The 24,542-nt window shown below is 35.2% G+C and overlaps 1 protein-coding gene across 1 annotated transcript in view; it reads right to left on the bottom strand.

Annotated features, from left to right (window-relative positions):
* LOC134530706 (uncharacterized) overlaps window positions 1-24,542 on the bottom strand; it is a 466,998-nt gene that overhangs the window by 300,422 nt on the left and 142,034 nt on the right. The gene's annotated exons all lie outside the window — the stretch shown is intronic.

Raw genomic sequence — 24,542 nt, 5'->3', positions numbered from 1 at the left:
ACAAACAAAACTGTATTGCCATTAATTGGGATATTCTTTCCAAACCTGGTTTAACCACTTGTAACATTATTTAGTGATTGGTTGGGTGATGTTTCATCACCAACATGCCAACAGTTCTTCCGTAATTTACTTATAATTGCCATTTTGACGGGTTTCTTTCAAACAGCTTCATTGACTCGGTCGAATTCCGTGACCAATGTATACGATTCACACTCATGTCTCACCCGGGACTCGAACCAGGGACTACCTCCCCTCCTTTTCCACCGTGCAAGCACGACCACCGATGACTCGTGACACGAAGCGAGGGGTCGTTCAGTGTGACGTGTGCTTCTCCACGTTGGAGCGCGGGGACCGCCGCACGAGGGCATCGGCGGCGCGGCTGATGAATATTCACACCCAGGGCGTAGCGTGCCGAGAAAGGGTAAAGCGAGCGGTGGTCTGGTGTGGGGTGTGTGTGTGTGTGGCGAGGGTGGGAGCTGAATAAAATAAAGGGCCGCGTGTGGCGTGGGGCTGCGAGCGGCGCGTGGACATACGCGACCAGCTGTCGCCCTACCTACGACGACGACGGCGACGGCGCTGGCAAAACGGTCCCCCGTGGATTCTGCAGGGCTGAGTATGGTTCGGGAAAGGGATGGGGTTCGGAGGGGATGGAGCAATGGGGCAATAACTTATTCAGAACAATGGTCACGCAACCGCGCGTACCTATTTTTAGCAGATTTTTCACGCGACGGCAAAACTCCCCACGCCTTGTTTCACGTATCTGCCGAGGCATTTATATGTACTGTCGCAGCATACAGTGAAGATTATACAGTTGCGCATTTCATTATTCAACACATTCATTGATCTAGCACCAGACCAGCCTCTTGCGCTCACAGTTTATTTTGTTTGAGTGGATGCCGTCTGTTCACCTTGCCCGTCAGATAGCATCACTTCGCTGCCAGCGCTTTAATGTTGCTCAGAGTTTACCGTTAATGTCGGCCCTCATTTCAGTACATACAAGTGTCCGCCGTTTTTCAGCGGGTTACATTTCACATTCCACATCTAAACGGGTATATTTCCGTAATGAATTTTGGTGCGCAACATCGTAGCTCTCGGTATACGGCAGTTGGTGGGAGTAATTTCGTGAATGGCACGGAAGCCGTATAGAACAAAAATTTGTAACCACCAAATGTGTACCCATGGATGGCGAAAACCAAATTTCCCCAACCAAAGGGAAACAAAAAAAATTAACTGTTTATTTATTTTTAAAAGAAGAGCAGTATTTTAATAAAATTCAGTATCGAAAATTAGGTATAAATAGGCTATGGAGTTTAGTTGCCTACTATTTCAAATATTTTTTCTCTTTGATCGGAGCCGTTTCATTATATAGTTTAACCTTTTGCCCTACAAATAGAATGGTTCAATAGTCGACACATAAAATCTGCCATAAATGTCTAGGTAATTTTTGAAATGAACATTTATGGTTCGTGGCAAGTAAACTAAACAATGTTAAGGAAAGCACATATTGTAGAGAATTAAAGAAGTCAAAAACTTAAATTTTTATGTTAGTAAAATAATACTAATCATAAATTATTTAACTATACACAAAATCTTTTTATAAATGTCAGACACATTGTTTTGATACATATATACTGGCTAGGGAAATTCACAAATATAGTGCTTATTCAGGCGTGTTTAAATACTACAAAAAGGCTATACTTAATTTTTACGTTATAAATGTGTATAACTGCATAGAATCTTGAGGCCACTTGCTGGGCCTCAGCCTTCTTGCACCTTTTATATCATTTCTTTTAAATTTTCTTTTTTGTGTTTTAAATATTGTTCTGATAATTTTCTTGTTCTTATTTAGGCCAGTTATATTTTATTTAAATATGTATGTAATTATTTTATATTATATTTTTGTTTTGATGTGAGTCAGTTTCTTTTATGCGCTAATAGGCAATATCGATACTGTTTCCTCGGACGGCCACTGCGCGCGGTGTAATCGGCGGCTACCTGACGTCACGACTGCCGGACGAGGGAATGGGGAGTCGACTGCCGGCGGGGCTGAAGACACGTCGTGGGACGTCTCCGCGCGGACGCGCGAGCGCTCGCCTGGAGCTACTTGGTCACTACGTCACTACTTGGGCCTGGAATTGGCGCACCACGTTCGTTGAGCACAAACGGGAGTGTTTTTACTACGGATCGCCGGCACCTGCCGGGTAAAGACACAGCTGGTAGATTTGCTTTTGGGCCCCCCGCCAAATTGGTGACAAACATTCGTGCACGAACATCTACGGCTTGAAGACGTGTGTTGTACGTGCCGTTATGGTGCAATGAATAGTCCTACGTCTCCCACGTTATATGACTTTTATTTAGAAATCCGGAAACAGTCAACATTGGATTTTGCTTTTACGTGAGCTGGTGTGTAGGAACTTGTACGTTAATGCCGTGGCGCGTCTTGCATGCACGGACGCTTTTGACCAAGTTGTAATTTGTTATAGGACAGGAAATCAGCTGATCGTTTCTCAGAAAAACGTATACGTTTAAGACTATAGATTATAGTCTCTATTACGTAAAATATCAAATTAATTATTAATTTTATTTACGCTAGTAACGGGCCCTTTGTAATGTTTGTAAATATATTATTTTTTTAATATTATTTGTTTTTAGCATTCTATCTTTTGCCTCCATATGAGGCGTATTGTTAATTATCCTATTTTGTACAAGTAAACACTATCTAGTATATTGGCCGTTGTTTACGTAGTTAGTTATGCCCTTTATACCTTTACTTGCCTTTTTATATTTACGCCCGGCTATCGGCAGCTACAATCTGTAAGGCTAAAAAAGGTTATGTTGGTATCAGGGAATACAAAAATATACATATTACATTTCATGAGTTTTACTATAGAAACCATATAATGTATTAACTTAAAACAGAAATGAAAAAAAAATAATACCATTTATTTAACCATGCGTGAAATAATGTCGATTGATATTTTGAGGCATATATTAGCATTTTATACTTTCACATCTACCACAGACAATGAATTTATAAATAAACAAAAGAGTTGTAACGTGCTAAATATCAGTCCAAGTTACTGTATTTTTATAAAAAAAAATGCAAAGTGACATTGTTTCATTGAATGAAGTACTCCATGTTTCCTGAAAGCAGGAATGGTTCTCTTTGATCTGTGTTAAAAAAAATAAATATGTAATAAAAATATGTGAAATGGGAAATTAGCAATTATTTGCTACTTTGATATTTAATACGTACAAATTATTGAAACAGGACGAGCTATATTACAAGTGGCGCGGTAAGGCAAAAAATATACATGTTCTATAGTTACAAATATAATAAATTAAATAAAATGTTTTTGAAATGATAGCTTATAATGAAACCCTCTGTCGTGGCCACATGGCGCCAGAAACTACGCCCTACTTTTATTTTTTTTTCTGAATGGAATTAACCCCTTTGTGTTCTCCCTCTGGCATGTGAATTTTGGTATTTGAAGAGTTAAAAATTTGATTACAGTTTATCAACACTGTCACGTTGCACTAGCGGGACGGCTCACACACATTATCTAGCACACGCAATGAGAAACCGAATTACACGCCCTTAATGCAGCGGGCGCTTCAACCTAATTTGCAGTTGAAGCAACCAACTTTTCCAGAACAATAATTTCTCTCGTTGGAGGCGCGTCGAAAATTTCCTAGCTCCTAAAAAAAAAATCGCGCGGCGCACGAAAAAAAAAAAAAAAAAATCTCTTTTGTGTGCAGTGAGCCGAAACAAAGGACTGAAGCGAGCAGGAGTTTGCATAGCCAAAAAGGTTCGACTGTCACCGCGGAAACGACCCTAACACCTTGATGATCGAAGAAGTTTTTGTTTCGATTTTCGTTTCTTTTTTTTTTTTCCCCTTTTCAAGTAAGTCCTTTGACGCTCTAACCGCTTTTCATTCCTTCAGTTCTCCACGCTGATTTTTGCGCTCGCTCAAGTGTCTGGACGTGAAAGATTTTTTTATATAGATTATAAATATTTTTTTTTCTCTACAGGAGATTTCAATGGAGTTCCCCCCCCCCTTCACTAAATGGCTGATTTTCAATTTTTTTTTTTTCTTTTCAGGTGCTTGGCAGGCCCTTCAGGCTACCCTTTTGGTATCTCATAGTTACAGATTCTAGGATTTCGGGTGTTCCTGTGGTTGTAAAGTATTCTGGAAACACATTATGTACATTTTAGTTTATTTTATAATTGCCTTGCAACCATTTCGGTATGCATTGTCAAACCATGAGCAATCAGTGAACTGAAAACTTAATTTTCACTTTCTCCGAGTCCACTTTATGAAAATAAGAATTTTTCTTTACAGTCATAAAATTATTTTTTGAGAGGGTAGGGTATTTGCATGTCTAGATTATCGTACTTAAAATAAAACAAAAAGTTATTGGGGTTACATCCGCAACATTAAAGTACTTTATAATCGTGAGTAAATATGTAACCTCGGAAAATTGTTATGTTTATGGACAGATCGGTGATATGATGAACTATTAATAGAATTTTATTTCGTGTGCCCCTATTTAAAAATACATTTAATAGATGTTTCAAACATAAACATTGAATAAGAAATTTAAATTTCACATATAAAATAAATCAATAATAATAATTTTTATTTAATACACAAAAAGAGGTGACGTACCATGCACGTTTTTGGGAGATTATTGAAATGTAGAATACTGATTTAATACAATTGCATGTACATGCGTCATTGCTGGTTTACTCTGATTGGAAGGAAGGTACAACTAAGATAAAAACATAAACACACGGAGATCAAGCCAATATTAGATGATGTCGAAAGTTACATGCCTGAACAGCACACAGAATATCGTGAAAGTAATTCAGTTATAAAAATATTTATACCAGACCACAGACGAACACGGCTGGATAACAACGATGGCGACACAGATGTACATTTTTCGTTCACCGTCATCCGCAGTGTAGTTGGTTGTTTGGTGCAGTGAGTCCCAATTAAGTTGCATTACAGTTTTATTGATTACTAATATTTACATCAATAATAAATAATCTTACTTAAAAATGCCTTATCACCAATTACTCGCACTTAAGAAATGTTTATTCTCAAGTCACTGAATGTCTGTCAATTTCCGCAGTTCGCACTCCTCACTGGAGCTAGACTCGACAGTGGTTCGCCCCTTACCCCGCGCCTTTCCACACACACAGTCTCGCGCCACTCAGTCTGAATATTTCTAAGAAATATTTGTATGTGGTGATTTGATTCGTCGTAATGTGTTTTAGGTTAGGTAAATATTGTAAATAAAACCCCCTTCCCTATCTTCCCAACTAGTCTATCAGCATAAAATTTGGGTTGCTTATAAGAACCAAAATTAAGATATTACGCGCGTAGACAGAGACAAATTCTCTAATTTTAAAAACGATTCCTGTGAAAACCAGTTGCCAAGAAATAGTTTGTAATACAACAAGAAACATATTTAATTTCGTACAACACATGTCTATGGTTACTGACGTGATAACGTCTTATAAATCGATGAACGCCGGCTGCACGCACGAAAAATTGTCACGTTCCGCCTGAGCCGAACGTGCAAGAACCGGCCAACCATCGTGCAAGAAAATCTATAATATCAAACAAGTTAAGGCGGGCTTTTTAACTTATTATTCGTGGTTAAATTTGCAAAAACTGTAAATAATATTTGAAAATTAAAAAGTATGCAATTTTTCAACAATTTTTTTATGACGTTATCACGTAAAATTATCGTCCCTAAACCGACTTTACAGATAAACCACCCCCCCCCCTTTTTTTGCAGATATGAAATGCGTTTTTCGAGATAATACAGAGTATTTCTTACGAGAATTTGCGCATAATATATTTTAATTGATGTTGCATTCAAGCATGATTTTTTTTTTTTAATGGAAACGATCATAAAATTTTCAGTAATTTGACTTTATATGGATTTATGGTGGTTATTTATGTGCACAGTTAAAACTGAAAAGCTATTTAAGCAACGGTTTACAAAAAACTCTAACTACTGGAGGTACTGGTACAACACAAAGCATAAATGCCTGGATAATAATACGAACCTAGTATTGCTGCGAATGCTATTTTTTTTTAGTGATACAGTTGTTTTTATGGAAAATGTACCAATTTACAACCAATTGTAATTTCACATGAATATTTCTGTTTCTTTTACAAGAAACATTTAGTTTACATTAGCATGACAATTTACGAACAACGTTGTTACTGTGTGCACAGTGTGGAAAGCTACTGACAGGTGACGGTCACTGAGCGTAGTACACTAGCGGAAGCATGTGGTGGCAAAGTGAATCTACCCAGAGCGAAAATAAAAGGCGAACTAATAGTTGCGCGACTTAGAGCCCCGGTTGTTTCAATGAATCATTTCACATCCTTGGTTGTGTAAAATCAAGTCACTTTAGAATGCTCGTTATTTATAAACCTTTGCCAGGTCCTTTGAAGAATTACACTTGATTAGTTATCCATTTCGTCTACCTTTTTTTATAAATGTCTCAGGATTGTCAAGGGATTGTCGAAAGCACTGTACTACGACCATCAACGGGAAGCAGATTTGCCTCAAGTATACCTGGCAGCCCAATAAACACGCAGTGTAATCGTGCTCTATGCCTATAATGGATGGTTTAAGAACAATGGTTTCATGGAACGCATTGAAAAATAAAATCCCTGATTATGTTACGTGAATAAACTGTAATAACGTAAACGAATAAACAGATAATTTTATAATAATTTCATTACTTACTACGCCCTTCAATAAAACTATCAAAAACGTTAATAATGATCGAGCAGGTATAGAATGTGAGATCAAAACATTATTCTACATTCGCATTTGATTACATTCATATCCTGTTAGCACACTGACCACGTTATCCTACGGATGGTTGAATGAATTCCGTTCTCAGTGGGTGTAAAATCAAATTGGGACATTTTCTTGAAATCTTGGGAATGAATATTTCAATTCAATCAAAAGTTAAATTCACGTAGATTCAAATTTTGTAACTTTGTCCAGAGCTTTTCCCCTTAATGTGCCTTGCAAATGTAGGAGTTTTCCGGAACAACTGTCATAAAAATTTATTTTACTGGTAGTTAATTTACTCTTACCTGTTATGTCAAAATGCACTACCGTCGTATGTTTTGCCCGCCTTTAGTGTAACTGTACTTGTTTAACAATAACATGTTAGAAAATTTTTACTACAACATTAACTATGTAGTTGCGTAAGATTGTATCCTAACCTTAAAGTTTAAAAAAACGGAAACTAGAGATAATGATTTCTTGCAAGAAAATTTGATGATTTTGTAAGGTTTTAATCAACTTTGTCCATATTTGCAAGGAGTCTTTTTTATTGGCTCTTAGCGTTTGAAAAATTTCGTTTCGCATGTAACTCAGTAATTGAGGGCACGTGTAGTATTGTGCATATTGTCCCTGATTCACCGTAAAAAAAATTGTGTAAACTGATATAACCTTCTAATCATAAAAGTAAGAAGTTACAGTAGTTTTAAGACTACCATGGCTTAAACCAAATAAGCTATATGCGGACTGAAAAAAATTCGTGATTTCAATTACCTCCAAAATAGAATACACAGTCCTCTGCACATTGATACAAATGTCACTTGTTTGTTTGATCAAGATTTATGAGATGTATGAACTGGATTTTCGTAGATTTGTTACTTTTTTGACTGATGACTTTTCATTTGCTCGTGGTCCTCCAGATATAAATCTTTGTTGATCGCAGTAGAAAAATTACTGAACAATAATTTAAATTCTAATTCCGGTGTCTAGCAACAAAAAATTGTTTGTAACGACTACATGACCAACTTTCAATAGAAATTTTCTCGAACTGGCTGTGGAGTGTTGCTAACAAAGCGGCCAAGAGAGGAATGGACTGGCGACGAAATTTATCGATAAGAAATGAAGAAAAGCGGTTCACAGTGACCCCCCCCCCCCCCTCCTCCACAACTGAACCAATCCCAATAACTCTAACCTCCCCCACTTCGCGATGCCTCCTATCCCGACTGATATTAAATTTGGCGAGCGGGAATTAAGTCCACGCCCAAACGCGCCGGCACAAAAGCCGTCTAATATCGACTTCTGATCGTTCTGTCGCAGGCAGAGGCCTCTGATTGGGTGCTGGATCGGATGGGTGGGAGCGGGGGAGAGCTTCTTCCGTACCACGTATCGTTTTGTCCGCCGACTACCCGATCCAGAGCGAGGGTCTGCAAATGAAGTTCCGCATCGCAGAGGGTGGGACAAGGGCGAAAGAAGATATGTGGGAAGATGACTGGGGTGATGTGGTCCTACGGGGAGGAGGTCACCATACAGTGTCTCCCCACATGGCGAGGTAGGGGATGCAGTTCACCACTGCGCACCGCTGTTGGCAACGGAGGGTATAAACAGTCGCTGAACCTTGCGGGTACGTTGTGACAATGACATCTGTCCCCGTATGCGCTGTGACGTCGTGCGTGACTTTCTATCGACGCCACATGTTCTAGTTTCGCCTATCCCCCCAACCTTTCATAACAATTGTCTCCAATCTCCCTCTTTATTACCACTTCCTCCACCCCACACACAAACGTTTTGCTTATCGAAAGATCACACTCGCTCAAAAAGGACATATGGGAGCACACTGCAACATCACAATTTTACTGTTGTTCTTAACCATGCCTAGCAGGATTGCTAATATTCTCAGATTGGTTCGATTTGTTTCTTAATGAAGAGTTGTGCCATCATTATAGGAAGTAAAATGTAAAAAAAAGTGCAGCAAATCAGTTTAGTCTCACTAGAAAAATGTTGAAACTGCATTGTAATGATTCGTAACGCAGTAGTTTGAACAGATTTTTCAGTCAATTTGCGCAAATTTTCACTAATTTTCATAGTTTAAGTATTAAATTTGTAACGCGCTCACCCTTGTCACGCATAATTTTTTCACAGTCTAGTTAACCAGTAGCTGCGGTAAAAATTATTTACAACGACCTTAATTTCATACTTAACATATGCAAATTTATTGTTATAATCACATTAGATAACCTTATTATTAAATATAAAAAAATACATTTTTCCATAAGGCCATCAATTAACTTGAAGTTAAATTAACTTTGAAAACCAATGCTTTACATTTATAAATGATAAAAATAAATATACTACCTTGTTTTCTTTTGACATGAATACATAAAAATTAAAATATCATTAACATGGAAATTCAATAATGAAGTTTTACTTTAAATAGCTTCCAAATATATAGTAGGTAGGCTACAAGTTTTAATGCAATTATATTTTTCTATAACAGGTTTTAAAGTTCATCATTAATAAACGTTTACCTAGTTATCCATAAACAATGGTTAAAATAAACATTTTAATAAATAGCTATCAAACTGATTAACTGACCAAATAAAAGACCAAACTTCTATTATTGGCGCAATATATTTTTTTTTGCGAAAAGATTCTAAGTTACTAGGAATTGAGTTCACGATCGTGATGTATCGATTATCGGAATATTTCAATTATATATTATATTATTTGCTTTTGGACAAACAACTTAAATTTAAATTTTTTAAAATTTTTAGTTCATTCAACGATAAAAGCAAGTTTATTTTAGTTCTTTTAAACTATAAGTTTATGATCATTGGGCCCTGACTATTAGGCATCTATTTATCTGTAGTCTTGTGCAAATGGCATTAAATTGGTGTGTTTTAAGTTAGTTAATTCATTGTTTATTTAGTTGCACCAAACTTAAGCTTAGGACCACGTGAATTTGTGGCATCAGTTTGATTATATTTATGTATACAATGCGTGCGTGAAAATCAAGCAGTACTTTCAGGCATTTATTAGACACGTGTATGCGCAAGAGTTTCCGTACATTAACAAGTCTGATAAAAATAATACGTTTAGCTTTCTTTAAGGTTTTAATTATATATACATTGTTCACGGCGGGACAAACGACAGTAAAACCCATGGCAAAACAATAAAAAAACAGAAATACGAAAAGTGGCGAAACTGAAAACATTCATAAGGCTGTCATTAGAAGTGAGTGAGTGTTCAAGAATTTAATTGTTGAACATAACCTTCCATTGAGTGTGGCTGACCATGCAGGGCCTCTATTTAGGATAGTTTCCCTCATCCGACGCCGCGAAAAAATATAGAAGTGTGCAAAACAAAAACATCTGCTATAGTTAAATAGTTAAAGAAATGTCTCAAATCCTACAGAGGATATGACGTATTTGCAAAGTGGCACTTTTTTGTTTGTTGACCGATGATAGTTACGATTCCGATTCCGAACTCTATCCACTTTTTTCTTTCTTTCTTTCTTTTTTTTCTTTTTTTTTTTTTTTTTTACAAAAATTAACAAAAAATGTTCTCGTGCATTTTTTGTTGCCTACTTTACTAGGCAATGCAGCTGGTAGCAGTAAAGGTAGTTTTATTTTGGCCGAAAGTGTCCATAAAAACATATACTTTTCAGCAGACAGGTCTGCAGTAATGCTAGAACATAAATGTGTTGTGGCGTGTGTTTTAAAATATTTATTGCAATGGGATATTTGTTTGAACATGTTTGCACCAGATGGTTCGCAATGGGTAGAAGTCTGACTAGATTTTTAGATCAGTGGGAACACTAGTTTGGTTTTTTTTTTAAGAATTAAGTCATCAGAAACCAAAGTGTTTGTCACTTACATCTCACCCTATCTTGTCCCTGCCTCAAACAAAAAAAAATGAAAGAAAATTTTGACAAGTTACAATACCGTCAACTGTTAATAAAAATGCACTACTTTCAGTAGCACATAAACTAAACACAAAAGTTAAATGTTCCCAATTAAACATATATAATTAACTCAAATTAACAGACCAAGAATAACCAGTGAATCACTAAATGCATATGGTATTCCAAGTAAATGTTTGAATTCTCTCCACCAAATTCTGTATTTTTCTGCATGTAAGTGTGAAAATTTTCCCTAAATGTATAAAGAAAAATACACACCCAACTTATATGCGGGAATTTCAGAAATTACAAGAAAACAAAATATGCATACACATACTGCATAAAACATGTATATTTTTATCCTTCATGTCGGACATTTCCTAAAAATGTTACAACAGTGAACAATTATTCTCATAAATAACATATTTGTATCGTACTTATTGATGAGTTGCAATTTTCTTGGTCATCCGAAATATGCTTCTGCATATTGTTTACATTTGCTTACGATAGTTGTAGGTAGGCATAGTCATACCTGCAGTGAATAGAGTATTAGCGAGTTATGATACTGCTGATATTGACTGTGAGTGTGGAGTTGTTACCACCAACATTCAAATAAATAATTGCATCAAAATAAATATTTGAGTAATTTTGAGTAACTCGTAAAAAATTTGGGTGCAATCTAAGTTTGAAAATGTTTAATAAAGTGACATGAAGTTACCAAGAAGTACACCATATTATTTGGAAGCAAGTTATTTTTTTTTAAATACTAAATTTCACCCTCCCCCCCATTTTTACACTGAAAAGCTATAGATCGACTTACATGTGAGCCGACAATACATTCAGTGGAAGACAATATATAAACATTTCCTTTTACGAATATTACAAAAATGTTAAAAACTTGTACAGATAAGTGTTACATTAACCTAAGAGATTACGTTTAGAAAAAGTTGTCACCAAAAACAGGATCAAATAAAAACCATGTGGCATTTCTTAAGGATTCAGAAATAAAACACAAACAAGTAAATAAACCAATTAAAGACTTTTGTGTAGTGTAGATGCAATAGCTCCTAAAGACTGCAAAAATGTTCATTGCTGCAGCGATTCCATTTGCAGCCTCCACATGTGCTTTTGTTTCTCTTATGTGTTCTTGTGCCAGATTTTCTGCAGCTGTGGCAAGTCTAGAAAGGCTGCGGCTGTATCTTCACAGGCAGAATTTTTTTTTCTTTAGCTCTTTGAAACGCTGAACCTGGTTTAATCCCCTTCATGTAGCTGACTGAGCAAACTTTTTTTCCCTTCAGTTATGTATCATTCAACTATTCACCGTTATCTGCTTCTCAACATTTACATCAAATTTTATGTTAGTATGTAAAGCGATAACAATGGCATTCCTGAAAATATTATATTGTTGTTTTACAAATTAACATTTTTAATAATATTATATAGGTTAATCATGTATAATTTTATTATAACAATACTTTAATAACATTTTATACTAAATATCCCGTATATATTATTACACAACAAAAACTTTTTCACTTGATCATGCTCATTTATCTTTTATCTTTACTATGGATTTTCATTATTACTTTCATATCGTTAAATTTATTAGAATTATAAATTGTTTGTTGGCACTACGTTGCTGTTTTCGCCGCTCAGCTTGGCTGCAGAATAAATTGTGGAAGGGAAATCGTAATCCGAACTTTGCCGAAATAGTTAGGCCTCGTACCGATACCGCATTTACAATAGTTATTTAACGATGTTTCGATTACGATTGTTCGGAACCGTAGGTTGCCGATCGGCCAAAGTGCTATGTATCAGAATCGATATCAAAATGTGCCAATATAGATCTCAAGTAACTTAGAATAAACCTCCATCAGAGAGTTAAGACACAGTAGCATCGTCTGTGATTCGTGATCGGATGAGTTTTTATCATGTATACGACTACTTTGAGGACACCAATCACAGTCAATCAGTGTGAAAGCAAACACATAGTGGCTCGGTCAAATGAGCCAATGGCTTGTATTGTAAACGACCGTCAAATACAAGACACCACTGGCGTCGGCTTATCATATTGCACTCTAATGCGAATTCAGATTTTTTCGCGAAAAATGTCTGCCCCTGACTATTATATATCAAAAAATTAAATTAAATATGTTAAACTCAAATATTTTCAAACTTAGCATAATATAATGAAATATATCAATGAGCGAGCCAGTTCCATTTCGATAAATTTTAAAAATATTCATTCTTAAGAGGAGTAGTATTTCTCGATTTGTAAATTAACATATCCTAGACATTTCTTTAAAAAAAATCAGATAAATTATTTTGCTACGATTATGAAAACTAAAAACAACATTTTTCATGTAAAGTATATAATTCAAAACATAAGTCACGTTAGTTATCTTCAAACTTTTTAATAATTTTACAAGGTAATAAGAAAGGAAGGCTGAGGTTTACGTTTTTTATTGCTCGCCTAAGAGCGCAATACTCGTCTAGCGGCTTTTCGCAGATAGGCTACTTTGTTTAAATAGGCTACTTGTAATAATTAAGAATAATCTATTCATTTGGAAAATATCTAATTATTAAAACAATTCAAGTGAATTTTTTTTTTAAATCTAGAAAATACATTTCAGAAGTACCAGATTAATGTAAATGTGTTATTTATATGTGCAATCAAATGATAATCACAAATATGAGTGACTAAACCAACACAGTACCGCTGATTCTTTTTCCCTAATATTCTTAAATAGTTTTCAGTAAGAATAGCATAGAAAAAAATTAATATATATATATAAGTACTCGCAAAATTTATAAGTGAGTTAATAAGTTTAATGTGAAAATTTAAATGAATATCATGTTAACATACGACTAAAATTAAGTTCCATAATGACTTCGATAATGCAACTCTTTAATCTTTTAATGTATTTTGTTTGGACTTAATTTCCTTTATACGTACAGGAAGGATTTATTTACTGATGATTTTACGGTACCTTGAACTCCATGAAAAAACCGGGTATCGAATTTCTATAATCACTTTGTTACACCGGCTAAAATTGCTTCAAAATGAAGGTTTTATTTTCAATTTATTTTACCCGCATTCCCCTCTCAAGCGGGGCGTTATATCGATGTTGAGACCAATTCAGACGGCTTAGTGAGGTGATGATGTTGGGCCCGTCGCTTTCGAGCAAAAGCAAACTTTGTGTTAGAAAAAAATTGCTTGAATCTCAATTGTACCTTTTTTAACCTAAGAAAAATTGTCGGTGCATGCCAATGCTTAAGTTAGAAATGAAATTTATACATATAAGGAACAACTGATAGCGATTTATAATCCAAGAATTTTACATGATTATATAACTTAGTCTATGTACTTACAATATATGATGGTCAGAAAAATTAAAAAAAATATAAATATATTTGTTCTACTGGATGTTTATCAAAATGGGAATTTAAAGAACTCCCTATTAAAATTCCAGTTTGCCGATTTAATAATTAACATATAATATACTATTCCTGCATATTAATGCATGAGGTACGATGTTATGACCATTATCCCATACAAAAATATTTGCAAAATTTAGATTACGCATATCAAAATAAACTAAAAACTAAATTAAACATAACAAAACATGAAAACAAGTAAAAAGCACGTGTAATCAAGCGAATATTCTCTGAGAGAAGGGTATAATTGTAATAACAGTGCCTAACCAACATATGTATAGAAGGGCCTTCAGTTGCCACAGGTCTCACATACAAAGCTCAAGCAGTTTTTTGAACTTTCAGAACACACCCAGTATAATAAGTGAATTTCAACTACATCCCGAAAGTATTATAATATATATGTTTTAACAACCAAAAAATATGCTGTGAAATGCTAGTAAAATAATAAATAAACATAAAAGTAAAAGCAACTACATATACTTAGGCCTTTCATAATTGTTCTGTGCAAACCTCCAGATTTTTCATTATTGAGAGATCAGCCCCCTTCAGGATAGAACCAGAAACATCAAAGGCTTTCAAACCAAGTCTGTGTTATATCCGACTTCGGTACTTACAAATTATGCAGGATGATTCTGAAATTGACTGACAATATTTGCCTTTAGGTTCATCACGAAAATATAAGTTTAAAAATCTTAAAACGACCTATGGTCTAAAAAGCGCCCCAAGGATGCTATATGGTTTTTAAGTTATGACTTAGCAAATAGTATAATTTAAATAATAGAAAAAGCATATTTAAGATTTATACCTAAGCAGCTGAATAATGTTTAGTTGAAAAAGGTTCTACTACCACGTCAAAACCTGTTGCTGTCGTAAAAGGTTTTCATTGAAATTATTTGTGATAACAATCTTAATTTTCTTTAAAACATTATTTTATACATACGAAATTGCTATTTTGCACAATATGACATACAGAAAACTCGAACAACGGAAAAAGAAATACGAATACACAAAAAAACTCTGGGGAAAAAAACATGTGCAGTGGCATATTTGGGTTTGTGAATTTGTGTTTTTGTGATTTTATCTTTGTTTGTGCGTTCTTCGGGTCTTTTACTGGGCGCCGGCTGACTTCAGCTCAATGATAGCGCCGCGTGCCCTAAAAGGATGGACAGGGCAGCGCGGGGAAGGAGGGTAACGTACCCTGAGGCTGTGAAGTTGATGGAAGCCAAGAACGGCTAAGAACAGTGGGTAAACCTACCAAAAGGAATGGATCCCGCCTGTCGGGGAAGTGTGTAAATAGGGGCGGCCGCCGGAGCCGACACACCGTCTTGCGAGCGTTGCTGAAGAAGTCGCCAGAGGTCACAGAGTCCGCTACTGAAGTCGGGAGAACCCACGAGAGACTGAGTCAACAAGTAGCTGAGCGAGTGAGGTAAGCGAGTCGTGTGGAAGTTGTTGCCGGTGATTGCAGCAGAAACCCAAAACTTACGGGCGAAACTGAAGGCGACGAGAGCGACATTCGCTGGGCGAGTGAACTGCAATCCCAGGTTAAAAAAATGTCTTCGGCGCAGTCCGCAGAAGGTCGTACACGCGATCACGCGGCTGCCTAGTGCGAGACTCGCCAAGCGAGAAGAAGCCGGACCTCAAACTCGCTGTGGTCGTCTCAACTCGCCGGCTCGTCGGGCGAGTGGCGGGAAAGGACTCGCTCGGCTGCAACCCTTGGTCGCTGGCGCGGTCACCGAATCGACGCGGTGTCCCGCGGACGTTGGCAGGAGCGGTCACTCGCCACACTGACTCGCCGGGCGAGTTTCCCAGGTCCTGGAATGACGGCTCGTCGCGGTCGCTGCAGTGGTTGTCCGTCAGAGCGAGCTCCAGGCCGCGAGGCCCGGAGGAGCTGACGCCACGAGGGTCGGAGTGAAGGGGTCGCCGGCCCGGAGTCCAGGCAGCGGAGACGTGTCGGCGAGGGGGACCCCAGCGCACACGGGGTACGGTGGACTGCTGGGGAATACGACGACCAACACCTTAGAGAAGGCGAGCGAGAAATTCCTTTACCAGCAGCAGCATTCGGTGGCGAGTAACTTAATGTTTAAAACTTATTTGGGGGCTCGCCTTGGAGTCAACGAGTGCGCTCATTCGAGTAAAAGTTTATACTCCGGTTTTTATTTCAAGACTGATTGAAAATTTTCAAATTTTAATGAATAAAAACTTTATTTTGGAAGCTTGTTAAGAGCTCGTGTGAATATAACGTTAGTGTTAAAATTTAGCCTAGTAATGCATTTTTTTAAATGCCAGAACGGGTATTTCAAAGTTTAATCATTTTGTGTTTTTTTTTGTTGTAATAAAGGTGTTGTCATCAGTGTTGCTAAAAGCGAGTTTTCATACGCATAGTGCCTAATGTAAATTATTTTAATTCATCCACAGGTACATAGGGAATAAGAATGAGACACCTTTCAGATGAAGATGATTGATAGTAACAATGTTACGTTTGTAAATAGTATGCATTTTTTTAAATAATAATAGATAAAAAATTAAATTTTTTTTTGTACTGTTTATAAGCTGTACACAGCCTAGTTTTAATTAGTTCTATTTCAATATTTCTTGAATTTTTTTTTATAAAAATATAGTTAACCCTTTATGAAACTCTCATTCAGGGTTCTCTCATTGGCGTCACTGACATTTTTGAGAAAAATGAAATTTTCTAAAGTAATGCACACATTGCTTGGCGAATGAATGTTGAGTGCGTGGGAAACAGTGTAGGGGGGGAGGAGAGCCAGAGAAGAGAAGAAGAGAAGCAGATGGCAAGGTCATTCAACCTCCCCCCCCCCCCCCCTCTTGCAGTGTTGCTAAGCTCCCCCCTGCTGGGCGCCGGGTTCTGTCCAAGCCTGACAACAACAATAGGGAAGAGCGCAGGGGTGGGGGCTGCCACTACCTTCAGAGCTGCCCCAAAACTGATGTTCGCCACTGGCGAGAATAATAGAGTTAGCTGGCTTAAATTAATATTATTAGATCTCTTTCACACATCGTTCTTATCAAATAGGTTACTGAAATACACATAGGTAGAATTATTTATGTATATATTATTATTTTGTTTGTTTTTAAATTAGAATTTATGAATACTGTTTACTAAAAATGGGAATCAATTTTTTTTATTAGGTGCATTGCATGAGAGAAACCAGTTCCACCGACATCTAGGCCGGGAGTCATAGAAAAATCAGAGCAAAATGCTTCGAAATTTATTTGTTTTTTCGATGACAATTCATTAAGGAAACCTATCTAAAAAAACACTGAAAAATAATAATTTTAAGGTCGCTAAACATGCAATACCTTTGAATGCAAACAATATTCTTAGAAAGAAATGCACTTTAAATGGTTTTCTTTATTTTCAACATCCTTGCATGAATAATCTCGCGAAGACAAAATAAATTAAAATAATTGTTAAGTGTAACGTTTTGCGGTTGCCCATTATTTAAATATCTTATTCCAAAAGTCTACAAAGAATATTCTAGTTCGAAACATGTATTACAACAGCTATCAGTATTTTAGGTAGGCCAGATTCTAATGTTCTTCAAAATGTGCTTATCTCATAACTATTACCCTCGTGACTGTATCTTATACAAGCATTTTACTTTCACTTCGGCTACATTTTCTCAATAGTTCGGTAATGAAGTGGAGAAAAATTATTTCACTGTATATTTACTCTATGAAAAAATGTTCAAATACCTACAAATATTTGTAATTGTGGCAAAAATCTTATTTTAAATAAGTAGCAGCCAGTTTAAGCTATATAATTAACGGCATATATTTCAGTAGCTTTATTATTATATGAAAAACTAGTTACAATATCTTTAATTTTAATTATATTTCAATAAAAATAATTAACAGTCCCATAAATAATATGAAAAATTGTAGCAAATAACAGAATTACGTATATAACCAAATATAAAATTGTAGGAATTAGTTTATTGTGTACTTTCATTTAGAAGTTAACGCATTAAAATCATACTCTTTATACACTGCACTCACCTCTTTTATATTCCTGAAGGGTAAAAATACTGAAAGTCATTTCTCTATGTCTGCCACACGGTCATACACATAGTAAGGTCTAGCAACTTCCTATTTTTCTTCTTGTTGAGACCCGTCCGCTTAAAGGAGCCCGCAGCGGCTAGCTAAATAAAGGTGCTTAGTTTACTTCTTAACTTCGTCAATAGAGAGCGTTGCCTTGAATTTTATACGCGCTATCGTTTTATGCGTCTATCAGGTCTTGCGTATGATTATTACTTCTTCACGCTGTAGTAACACATAGGCTATACTTATACTAATATTATAAATGTGAAAGTTTGTATGTTTGTATGTTTGTTACTCACTCACACAAAAACGGCTGAACGGATTTGAATGATATTTGACACACACAAATTTTATTAATTATGTTAATTTTCTTCGTTAAATTGGATTTCTTTATTCGGATTTTTTGTTCGAGTTTGTATCAGTTAGGGAATTTTGATTTACTTTTCTTTTGTTTCTATTATTTAATTTGTTTTGTTTCTTATTTTTTCCAATGGCCATTCTGTCATTTACAATGACCCTTAATAAGTCCTAGGGCCAAACGCTGAAAGTGGCAGGAGTTCATTTGGGCACTCCTTGCTTCTTACATGGTCAGCTTTATGTCGGATTTGAGCTCGCCATTTCATTTATAGTATTAGGCTTTTAGGAGCAGAAATTAGATGTACATCTTTAACACTGATTATGCATCACAATGCCACCACATTGTGACTTATAATCCCCTAATACCATACTGGAAGATAACTGCGATATATCAGGTAATTAGTGGCTACTTACTCATAAACAAGTTAATATTGGAAATACTAGACTATTAGGACTATAAAGGAGGTATTCAATGAATTGATAAGCCCACTACCTCCACGAGAGTCCATTCATAGATCCACTCTTCTCAGTGGTTATCAGTAACGGAACTCACCCGATGTAATTTTTTTTGAGCGAGCCGTTTCATATTATAGTATTATGATATTAGGAGCTGAGAGGAGGTGTAACTCTTTAACACTGATTATTCACCACAATTTTAACACATTTTAACTTATCTAATATAATGCTGAAGGTTAACTGATATTATTTACTCTAAAACAAGATTTTTTTTTAATTACTAGGCTAATAGGACCAGATAGGAGGTTCATTATAATTAGTTAATTTGTCAGAGCAGTGCCACTACAAGTTAAAATGCCACCAGCCCTTATCCGTCCGTATGTTGGTCTGATTATTACTGCATTACGTGAAAACTAATTAGCGAGTTTTAATATCTCTACAAATAATAAAACTGTTTGAGGTAAAATTCTGTACATTGAATGAAACGAAGAAAAATTATTGTAAATGTGTATTTACATTATTTCGAATTCAAGAATATCGTTTTTAAAAATTCTGTATTTTGGTATGTTTGTCTGTTCCAGCATCAATTGAATACTACTTAAAGGAATTTGATTATTTTTTTTCATTAGTAAGGCTTTTAATTGAAAACCAGGCTATATATAATCATACTAGTCCCCCCCCCCCCCCCCAAGATGGTAAAAAATGGTTTAATAAGGTTTTCAGTTATTAATTATATCTCAGCATCTAATCAAGTTTAAGAACGTTATTGGGTACCAAAAACAAAAATACGAATATTACCAACAAAATGTTTACCATTTGGCGAAATTCAACTACTAAGAGGCGAAAACAAGCTTAAATTTGGTTTAAGTTAAATAATTACATCTCCGAATCTTATCACGCACAATAATAGTAATTTGATAGTAATAACAAACATATAAATACAACAAACCATAACTTTACCATTTTGCGATAATAAACACCTAAGGGGTGAAAGAGAGGTCAATTTTGTTTTAAGATAAATAATTATATCTCCGAATCTAATTAGGCATTATAAAGATATATTGGATACCAATAACAAACTACTAATCTAAATCTAAACATTTGGCCAAATTCAAACCCCTAGTGCGTAAAAAAAGGGGTAAAATTTGTTTTATGATAAATAAATATCGATCTCCGAATCTAATCGAGCAAACGGAAAGAATATAGTACCAATAACAAACATACGAATAGTCTACTACCAACCGCAATTGTACCATTTTGCGAAATTCAACCCCTAAGGGTTTGAAAAGTGGTAAATAAGGTTTTAAGATGAATAATTATATCTCCGAATATAATCAAGCATAGTTTAAGGTATTTGGTACCAATAATAAATATAACAAACTTACCAACTGAAATTTAACTATTATAAAAAAACCAAGGGTAAAAAGTGTAAGTATGGTTACAAAATGAAAAATGAACACTTTTGATTGAGTTATTACTAGGGGTTAAAGACTAAGCAAGAACGACTTGCATGTATATTTATTTCTTGTATATTTTTTTTTCATTTATTGAAATTCTTCTTTCAAGGGGGTGAAATGGTTAAGTTTTGATTTGTTTGAATATATATATAGTCGGGAACGAATAAAGAAATATCCACATTTTTTTGTTGAGAATACTTACATAACAACCATACCTTATTATTTTATTACTTTGTGAAATTCTAGCCCTGAGTAGTGTAAAAAGGGTAAGTTTGTTTTTATTAAAAATAGATGCTTGCGAATCTATTATATATAAGGGTAATAAATTAAGAATGAACAAATTGCATAACTTATAAAGTTACGAATTATATTTTTCCAATTTTCTGAAATTTGACTTTTAAGGGGGTGAAAAGGAGAGTAATTTTTGTTTTATCATGAAAAAATCATATCTCCATAGCAAATAAAGTTGGATGTAAGAAACTGAGTATGAAAAAATTAAATAATTAGTTACGTAGTGTGCTTTTACCATTTTTCGGAATTTCGTTCCCAAATTAAGTCAATCAAGAATACGTTAGTGGTGGTAAGAATGGAGGTAAGAAATAGAGAAAGAATAACGTACATTATATGATTTAATAGCATTTTTATACCTTTATCATTGTTTTTTATTCAACTTAAAAAGGTGTTCAAATGCGAATAGTTTTGGTTTTATTATAAAAGTAATATATCTGAAACTAATCAAGTGGGATGTAAGTTATGCAGTATTATTTATAAAATGTAAATTCTCCAAAATGTATTTTACTACGTTCTTAAATGCCACTTCACTAGGGTATAAACGTATTTCTGGAAACTGGCTTCATGGCTGAGGTGCGTGAGGTGCATACCACTGTCTTAGATTCTGACGTCACGGCGGACGTCTTGGTGTCAACTTGTCTCAAAAATTCCTCAAAATTCCTAGAAATTTTCCTATTTCAAGAGGAAAATTCCTGTTTTAAGGAAAATTCTTGTTTTGTTTTCCTCAAAAATTAAAAAAATTGGAATTCGAAAAACCTAAAAAGACATTTGCCCTAAAAAAATATAAATTCCCTATGGATGCCTCGATTACCGATGGGCAAGCCTCCATTTAAAATCTTGACCATGACGACCGCAATCATAAAATCATTAATTTTTGACCAACAAATTTCATAAAATAAAAAATTAAACTAAAATTAAAAATAAAATAACAACAATTCTGGTTTCTGCAAGAACACTATTCGTGCTGAACAAAGAAGAAGTTCACAAGCTGGCAGAAACAGTTTTTGTAATTTTAAAAATGTTAATTTGATTTGCATGTTTTCCTTCTTTTTTTGTGATTCACTATTTTTTGTTTTAAGAAACCACGCGTTAGCTCCTGATTATTCCTGCAAATATTTTGTATGAAAATGTTTTTAGTTAATGATACATACAATTTTATTCAGTCACATTTAATTAGTGAATTTCTGTTACTAAATCATCACTGCAATCGAATTCATTAAAATTGTTAATAAATCATATAATTTTTATGTAAAACTTTTGTCTGTAACAATTTTTGACAAGATGAGCAATTTCTGCAGGGGGTTAAGAAAAGAGGTATAATTTAAAAAAATTCATAACTTCCGTATCATGTACTCTATTATCCGTTCTAATTTATTGAAAAACCTTGAGTTATTAACTACACCTGTTGTCTAAAATAATTTTGTATGCTACCTACCATGACTTCAGGGGTTGATTAACAAAAAATTATTAACTCCATTAGTAGGCACACAATCAAATCCGTACCGATTGCATGTAAATCTTATAAATTTGTATGTAAAACTTTTGTCTGTAACAATATTTTTTAATAATGCAAACCATTATTGCAAGGGGTTGAAAAAACCTGGGGTTGTAATGAGAAAATAAATAATACTTCCCTATACGGTACACTATCGAATCCATTATTTGTTTTGTTTAACTCTCTAAATATTGACTAAAACTATTATTAAAAGAATTTTTGTTTACATTATTATTTCCACCCCTTGCAGAAATAGTTAGGTAAACAAGTAAAAAGTAAAACAAATCATAACTTTTTTTTAAATAGATATAGTATACTATCATATACGTTATTTTTTATTGTAAGAATCCTAAACTTTGTCTAAAACATTGGCTAAAACAATCTTTGATGAAAAGAATTATCACCGTAAAACGTGGGTGAGATTTTAAAAAATTCAAATTTTTCTGAGTATCAATTTCGTTTGAATGTATTTGAAAATATCTTAATATTATCTTAAACCTTAAACCTTTAATTTTTGTATTAGTTTTGGGTCTTATTGACCGTGGTGTCATTTGATACTGTAACTCATCACACGCAACAGGAATATTGGCAAATTAATCGTCCGTGCATTTTGCAGGGAACCATCCGGGCATTTGCCTGGTAATTATTACGATAAAAAAAAACACGAGAAAACTGAAATTTGAATGGCTGGACCTGGACTCGAGCCTGGGGCCAAGGCGGTTCAGAACGCGTTTTCACGGAGAGGTCATCGTACAAATAAAAGATGCAGTTCGAGAACACGGCATAAATTAGGGGAAGGGTGGGCAGCCCCGGGGAAGGGTGGGCATCCCCAGACACTTAAGTAATTAATTAATTAAAGGTAATTGAAATTTTTTTAATTTTTATATTTAAGTGTTAATTATTAATACAGATGTATTTTTTAAAGTTTAGCATGTAAACATAGAAATATTATAATTTATTTTTCTTACAACATGCAAAAATATTAACATTAATATAATGGGATTTACATAGAATAGTTGGGTAGCCCCGGACAAAACATTCGGTCCAATAAAAAACAGTGAAATGCCACATTTTATAAGCAATTATATCCTGAAAATAAACACAGTCAAACACATTTTGATCTGCAGTGATCACAGTGATAAAACGCATCATTTTCATCAACACTAGCACATTCTTCATGGGCCCAACCATTACAGTCCTTGCACTGAATCCAATCCTCCTCGAAATATTCTCCACAAAGAATGCAGGTACTTTTTACTTTGCCATTTAATCGTGACAAAGAAAACTTGACTCTTTTCGTTTGTGGCTCCATCGAAAAACTCTCATTAGGGTTTCTAGCATATTTCGGTGTTGCAGTATTAGTATTCTGCTTCGGGGTACGCCTCTTTTTGTTAGATAAATTTTGTTTATTTTCTTATATCTGGTTTTTATAGGGGCTGGATGTAAGGATCTCACTTCTCTGCGATCTCCGTTTTCTTGCATTCATTCTCTTCTCTGCTGCATTTGGAAGAGGTGACAATTTTTTCTGTGAGATCTGGAAACAAGAACATTTCAATTCCTGTAGCCCACTGGTAGAAGGCTGAGGATGTTTGCTTGGTTTAGTTACGGCTGGATTCTGGTTTGAATGCTGCATGGAATTCTTAAAAGAATAATTTTTCTTTGCTGCATTCTCAGTAGGGTGGGAACATTGATCTTCAGTGTTAGAAGGAAACACTTCAGAGTTCAATACGCTTCTGTGACATTCCGTGATGTTCGAGCTAACAGGAGAAAGCTGGTTCTTGTCTGCATTGTGTGGAAAAAGATGAGGGTCATGAACAATGGTTGTAGAGGACTGGTGGTCAAAATGTTCTTGAGAACGAACTGAGATTAGACTTGCGAAGTTTGTAAACAGGTCTTCAGAATGTCCTACACTTCTGCTGAGACTATCATTTGCCGCAGGAAGTTGCTCTGTACCTGTGCTGCCATTCGTTGAAGGATTTGGAATGTCTGTCATGACACTTGCTTCAAAATCAAGATTAGTGAACACACCTGGGTTTAAAAGAAAAAATTCCTGTGCTAGAAAACCGATTTACCGCCAATTCCAAACGACAAACTCTAGTGTATGCGTTATTCACAATGCCTGCAATGTCATAGTCGTTGATCCTCACAGAAGGATTTTTTCTCATCCAAAGTGCACAAGCCTCAGCGTATGCACCTTTAAAGGGTTTCATAAATGTGCGATCAAGAGGTTGGATCTTGTGAGATGTATGGGGTGGTATGCTTAACA

This window comes from Bacillus rossius, chromosome 3 (genome assembly GCF_032445375.1).
Source record: "Bacillus rossius redtenbacheri isolate Brsri chromosome 3, Brsri_v3, whole genome shotgun sequence".
NCBI classification, from domain to species: Eukaryota; Metazoa; Arthropoda; class Insecta; order Phasmatodea; family Bacillidae; genus Bacillus; species Bacillus rossius.
This window is presented reverse-complemented; position numbering and strand designations above follow the sequence as displayed.